Here is a 7,500-nt window from a genome sequence, read left to right as displayed (position 1 = left end):
GGTGACTTTAATTGTATACTACATGAAAGTGATACTACCACTATAGGGAAAAGCAGAATTACATCTAATGCAAAACATTTAAATGATTTTGCTAATTCTTATCATTTGAATGATATTAATAATCAGATAGATTCAAAGTCATTACCATACACCGTTTTTTCTAACAGATACAAAACTTATTCAAAAATAGATAGGGTCTTTATTTCTAACCAGATGGTAACAGATTTAATTAATTCCAAAATCATTTCATGTCCTATATCTGATCATAATTCAATTGTTTTTGAACTCATGATAAAAAATACTCATAATGTTTAGATCAAAAGGATACCAGCATACTTAACTCAACTAAAAGACTATAAAGAATATATACTTTCAGAAGTAAAACATTTTTAGACATAAATAATACTCCTGAAGTCTCCATTGTTTATGTTTGGGATGCCTTAAAATCATATCTATATGGACAAAGTATCAGATGGTATAATAATAAAAGGAAATCTTGGGATAAGGAATTGTTAGATATTCAAAGTAAATTAGACTCTTATAAACATAATAATAAAGAAAATATTATGGACAAGAAAGTTATTGAAGAAATAAACTAAATGAGAAATACAAAGAAATTTTAACTCATAAAGTTAAAATAACTTTAGAGAAATACAAGTTTTTGTCTTATTCAATAAGCCCCAAATACTTACATAGACTTAAAAATAAAACAAAAAGGTTGAATAAACAAAACCATATCAAAGAATCTTTTCTCTAAGGAAAAAGAAGAATGTTTCTAGTATACCAGAAATACTAGATGAATTTAGAAATCACTTTCACAAAATTAACATTAATAACATTAACATGGAACCTAAAGATAAAATAAAGGAGTTTATAACCACAAACATGAATAAAAAGCTTAATAAACAGCAGATTAAACTATTGGACAAGAGTATTTCATATACAGAAGTTATTACACAAATAAATAAGCTTAAATCAAACAAAGCACCGTAATGATGGTATTATACCAGAGATATATAAAATCCTTTCTAAAAGTACATATTCATTAATACATAAGGTTTTTATTTTGGCCCAATCTGAGTTAATAACCCCCCCATCTTGGCAATATACATTTATTTCGCCAATTTTGAAACCTAATAAAGATCCAACTAGATGTTCTTCATATCGGCCCATCTCATTACTTAATGTTGATTATAAAATGTTTATGAGTATCTTTGCTGATAGATTGAAGACAATCATTCCGCATTATAGATATAGATCAGACAGGCTTCATTATAAATAGAAATACTTTTGATAATATAAGAAGAACTTTAACATTAATAGATTTTGCAAATAGGAAAAAGAAAGATTTAACACTTATTAGTCTTGATATAAGTTCAGCATTTGATTCAGTAAGTTGGGACTATCTGTTTACCTTAATGAAGTGCACAAACTTCTCAGATGCATTTGTAAATCTAATTGAGCATTTATACAAAGGAACGTTGGCTTATATTAAGGTAGGAACATATGTTTCACAAAAATACCCATTCTTAAAGGTACAAAACAAGGATGTCCACTTTCTCCACTATTATTCACTTTAGTAATGGAGCCTTGGGCTAATTTGATCAGAAACAGTACTGATATAGAGGGTTTTGAAATAGATGAAAATACAACATCCAAAATTCAACTTTTGCAGATGATGTTCTAATTACATCAGCAGGATCTAATTCTTCTATGCAGTCTCTATTTGATAAAATGATGAATTTTAAAAGTATTTCTGGTTTAATATTCAATGAAGAAAAACTAAAATACTACCTATATATACACGAAAAAATATTCTCATTAGTGATTTTACTAAATATGTACCCAATTCAGGTCAGATAACTTATTTAGGTATAATACTATCTAAAGATATTAAATCTATTATATATAATAATTATAATACCTGTTGTCTTAATATACAAAATCTTTTTAATACCTGGAATAATATGTTTTTTACTATGGAGGAGAGACTTACAATTATTAAAATGATAATATTCCCCAAGATTTTATACTTAATACAATCAATAATACTTCCACCTACAAAAATAATTATCAAGAAACTGAATACACTAATGTTAAATTTCCTATGGGCACCTAATAGACCTAGGATTGCATTAAAGAAACATACTAATAGCTGGTCTCAAGGGGGTATTTCTTTTCCAGACTTTAATTTATATACTTTCTCTTCTATTGTAAAAGTTATTACTTTATTAATAGATCAGTCATATGTCACAAAATGGAAAGAATATTGGGAGCTAATTAGTATGCACTTCATGAAAATCTCCTTAACACATAAAAATATGATTGTAAATAACTCCATGTTATGGTTACTAAAGGAATTTTGTACTTCACCTATTACACCTAAACATATGGTTTGTTACCCATTAAATATTATTATTAGTTATCGTAACTTTATATTCATGCACCCTAAGTATAGGGAATGGAATTTTATTGTATTCCCTATAGTGTATACTCAGAGTATGCTTTTGTCATCTACTTCTGAAGGAACTCATTTAACTATAGATAATGATCTAAAGTACTGGTATCAGTTGATATCTGATAATAAAGTTAAAAATCTAGATTTCTTAAAACAAGAATTTGATCTAAGAGAAACTTGCTGGTTAGAGGTTCAGACCTTTAGACAACATCTCATTAATAAAATAGATCTAATGTCTATAACAGTTAAAGAATCTATTCCAACACTGATTGATTACTTGATATTAAATTTACAACATAAAGTTTCTGATAAAGGTAAACTTTCATACATACATAAAATTATCAGACAAGAAACTTTTTACAGTGTAGATTCATACTGGAATTATTTCACTTCTATTAATGGGGACCCACCAAATCAACAAGATAAACAATATATATTGGAATCTGCTTATAGAACTACGTCTTCCATTGTCTGGAGACTTTATACATGGACATTTTTACATAGATCTTTTTATACTCCTTTGATGATGAATAAAATAAATAATAAAGATAATTCATGTAAGAGATGTAATGTAGAAATTAATGCTGACTGGGCTCATATGTTTTATGACTGTATAAAATTGAAAGAATACTGGAAGTCAATTAATGAATTTTTGCAGGCTCTTTTTACAGATAATTTCATTATTTCTAAATCTCTTATATTATTCAACACACCTGTACCTCAAAGTGTTAAAAAGGTTAAGCTTCCCTTGTTATGGTCTATTCTAGCAGTGGCTAGGAAAATAATAACTAGAAATTGGATTTCAGATACACCTCCTTCGTTCAATGAATTTAAAAATGTTATGAATATAGTGTGCCATATGGAAATAAACACAATTAGGACAAGAACAAATAGAAAAACATCTTATTATATTGTATGGGATAATTTACAAAATTTGTTAAAAAAATTTTAATTTCAATAACATGGTATTTTAGTTTAATTAATTGATCTGATTGTAGTGGATGTCTTTGTAAATACTTTAGTTGTTTTGTTGAATATTATAATAATACCTATTTTTAATTACTTGTATAAAATTGTTATGATATTTCTCTTATATGTTAAAACAATAAACCTGTTTTGAAAAAAAAAGATGATGTCTATTACCGATGGTCACAGTATGTGTGTATATTGCCTTGGAGCCATCCATCTGCAAGAAACATGTTTGTTTTGCCATTCTTTTAGTGCCTAGGTCTTACAGGAGCGGAAGAACAAACTAATATTAAAAGGTCTCCTTAAGACTTCTTTTGAGGAGGACTTGGCCAATTCGTCTTCCTCCTCCAAATCTCATGTATCCAAGAAAGAAAAGGCTAAACCTTCCAAGAGGCATTCCAGGTGCCATCTGGTGCTTTGGAACCGCCTCCTAAACTGTCGAAACCAGACAAGACTTCTCCCTCCTTGGCTCCACTGATCTTGGAACCGATCGAGGTCGTTGATACTATGACTTCAGTGTCAGCCTCATGCCTTTTGGAGCCGACTACGATAGCAAACATTGGAGCCGGTCCGGAGATCCATTGCTGGTCTCCCCAACTTTAAGGTCCCACATCTTATAGAGGTCCAGATCTCCCACACTATCTTCCAGGAGTCTATCAGAAGAAGATGTGGAGAGAGTAGTGGTGAGAATCCTGAAGTTGTGTGCCTTGCCAAAAATGCTGTTGGCTCTGACCCAGTCAGTTCTGGAGCCACTTGAGTCCATTTCCCTTTCTGTGGTTCCTCCTCCAAGCTGTGCTGGACTTTCTGAGCTGGAGTGCTTGGTACCGCTGGTTGTGGAACCTTCTGTTCCAACTACCCCCGAGGCTGTCTCGGAGCCGAGTTCCGCTCTGACACCTTCGGTGCCGTCTGGGTTGTCTAGGAGCCGAAGCTCTCCAGTCAGCGCAAACAGGGACGCTTGGACCCGGACCTCTTCACTTCTGAGTCTCCCTCTTGGTGCTTCGGCTAGGGTGAGCTCAGACCCTACTTCTGTCTCTGAGCCGATGATTTCCTCTGTCTCCTCAGAGCTGGGGAGGCCTTTGGAGCCAGAGAGGTCGGCCTTTGAGATGATGCGGAGTGTGCTGTCCCGGTCATCAGCTCCACCCAGGGGTACTGACACTCTTCCCCTTCAGGCACCGACCTCCGTCTCAGCACCTACTCCCTCTTTAGACAGCAGAGACTCACAGCCTCAGGAGCCCCCGTCTGGTGGCCCCCACTCTTCCGAGACCTCCCCGGAATATCCTTCTGAGGTGCCCCCTTGGAAGACGGCATGCAAGAGGAAGCATGTAAACTCCCAGAATAAGTCTCTTATCTCCGACACCGACCTCGAGGAGTCAGAAGGGTCCCCCAAGTCATCCTCTGATATCTCCTTTGTAGACATCTTAGAGATCCTTAAGCAGAGGTATGGCTGGCCCACTGTGTTAACCCTTCTGATGAGGAGTCAGTGTACCTGAAGGCTTTCGGGTCTCAACCTTCAGCCTCTTGGGTGTCTCCACCTTTCGACGAACTTTTAGACCTCATTAGTCGAAACGTGTGGGAGACTCCTGATGCTGTGGAGCCAGTCCCCTGGAGACCTAATAAATTTTTGTCAGCCCCCAAGGAGAAGGAATTTTTGTCCAAGGGCATTCCTGTAGATGCCATGGCGGTGGTGGCGGCCAGTAAGAAGGAACTAGCAGAGACTTCTTCTGTCCATCTGCCAAACAAGGAGTCTCGGACGATGGACAGATACGGGAAGCGTATCTTTTCATCAGCGGCATTCACTCTCAGATCGCTGAACTACCTAACACATTTTACAAGGCTTCATAGAGATCTCCTTAAGGAGTTGGGAGAGACTCTACAAGGTACATTTACTGAAGGAGTCCCTGATAAGGTGTCTGCTCAGTTGTCCACCTTGAATTCCATTGTTAACTCATTCATGAGACTGATTTCTTATGCAGCCAATGGAGCGAGCAGGGCAGCGGGCTCAGGTGTTTCCCTTAGGAGGCACTCCTGGATGCACTTGTGTAATTTTGTGGAGCCATTCAAGTCTACCTTTACCAACGCCCCCTTTGACGGTTCTTCCTTGTTTGGACCCAAGGTAAAAGACACACTCACCATGTGCGAGCAAGAAGGGAAAACGCTCTCTGCCATGGGAGTACGTTTTACCGTCCCCTCTAGACCATACCCCAAGGGTCAGAGAGGTGGTAAAATGTGGTTCAAGAAGTCCCAGATGTTTTTCCAGGGCGCACAGAGTGACTCCTTCAGAGGAGGAGTAAATAGTAGACTTCGCCCTAGGGGCAGGGGCGGACTGCAAAACCAGCGAGGCCACAGTTCGTTTTGAGGCCGATCCTATCAGCACTCCTGATGTGGGGCCTGGCTGTGCTTCTCTGGAGCTAGTCAGGGGTCGCATTTCCTGGCTAAGCATCACCCGAGACAAATGGGTACAAAGAATTATCACCAGAGGTTATTCCATACCCTTTTCTCTTCCACCTCATGTTCCCAAGAGGATCCCGGATGCTCCACCCAATCACAGGAGTCAAGCAACTGTAGAAGTGAACAAGTTGCTCTCAAACAGAGTCATCCAAACCGTCCCCGCAGACCAGGTAGGATTCGGAACTTACTCCAGATTATTTTTAGTGCCAAAACATACAGGGGACTGGAGGCCCATCTTGGATCTCAGCAAATTAAATGAATCCATAAAGAAGGACAACTTCAGGATGGTGACACTGCAGTCTATACTCCCTCTATTAGGGAAAGACACTTGGATGTGCTCAATAGACCTCTAAGACACGTACTACCACATAAAAATGGACAGAGCATCGAGGAGCCATCTACATTTCCAACTGGGAGCCAGTCACTACCAGTTTCGTGCTCTGCCCTTTGGTATCACCACAGCCCCCAGGGTGTTCACCAAGTGTATGGCAGTAGTGACAGCTCACCTGAGACATCTAGGATTCCAAGTGTTTCTGTATCTGGACGACTGACTCCTGACAGCCTCCACCAGCCATCTACTTCAAACCAGACACTCCACTATTCAACTTTGTGCCCAGTTGGGGATTACTATAAATTGGGAGGTCTGCCTTATCGCCCTCTCAGTTTGTGACTTTTATAGGCACAGAAATAGAGACAGTCACCGTGTTGGCTCGTCTTCCAGCAGAAAGAGCACAGAACCTCATACAACAAGTCCTTCGTCTACTCCCCCTCCGGAAAGTCAAGGCAAAGACAGTGCTGAAACTTCTAGGGATAATGGCCTCCACCATATAGCTAGTCCCTCTTGCCAGAATTGCACATGAAGAGTATTCAGTGGCTTCTATTGTCCCAGTGGTCCTTCCAACAACTGCCTCTACCCCTCCACATCCCTTTAACAGAGTCTTGCAAAAAGGACCTCCGTTGGTGGATCCAACCCAGCGACAGGCACTCCATTCCTTCCTCGCCATCCCGTTGCTACTGTGACCACAGATGCCTCACAGTTAGGGTGGGGGGGCATTATCTAGGCAGGACTGTCCAAGGCACATGGCAAGATTACGAGGCCCACCTGCATATCAGTGTCCTAGAGATGAGGGCAGTGCTTCTGGCATTGCAAGCACTCCACGACCTTCTTCCTCTTGGAACGATAGCAGTACAATCAGACAACATGTCAGTAGTATGATATCTCAACAAACAAGGTGGAACCAGATCTTACACCCTCTGTCGAGAGGCTATTCGTGTTTGGAGATGGGCAATATCTTCCCAGCACTTTCTAGTGGCAATGCACATCCTGGGGACAACCATTGTGATAGCTGACAAACTCAGCCGGGCAATCTTGATGCCCCACGAGTGATCTCTGAAGCAGGAAATAGCAGAACAGATTTTTCACAGATGGGGACAGCCTTGCTGCGATCTTTTCACTAGTCCGATCAACTCCAAATACAGCAGCTACTTTTCCCTTATCCCCCATCCAGGGGAGTCACCCAGAGACACACTTGTTCATGATTGGCCCCTGGGTCTCCTTTATGCTTTCCCGCCCTTCCCTCTCATATCCAAGGTGATTCAGAAAGCAACACTGTTGGGAAGCAAAT

At 39.1% G+C, this 7,500-nt stretch overlaps 1 protein-coding gene across 1 annotated transcript in view; it reads left to right on the top strand.

Annotated features, from left to right (window-relative positions):
* The window catches only part of CMTR1 (cap methyltransferase 1), a 2,799,821-nt gene that overhangs the window by 2,733,671 nt on the left and 58,650 nt on the right, over nt 1–7,500 (top strand). The gene's annotated exons all lie outside the window — the stretch shown is intronic.

This window comes from Protopterus annectens, chromosome 1.part0 (genome assembly GCF_019279795.1).
Source record: "Protopterus annectens isolate FY-2018-M chromosome 1.part0, PAN1.0, whole genome shotgun sequence".
NCBI lineage: Eukaryota > Metazoa > Chordata > Ceratodontiformes > Protopteridae > Protopterus > Protopterus annectens.
This window is presented reverse-complemented; position numbering and strand designations above follow the sequence as displayed.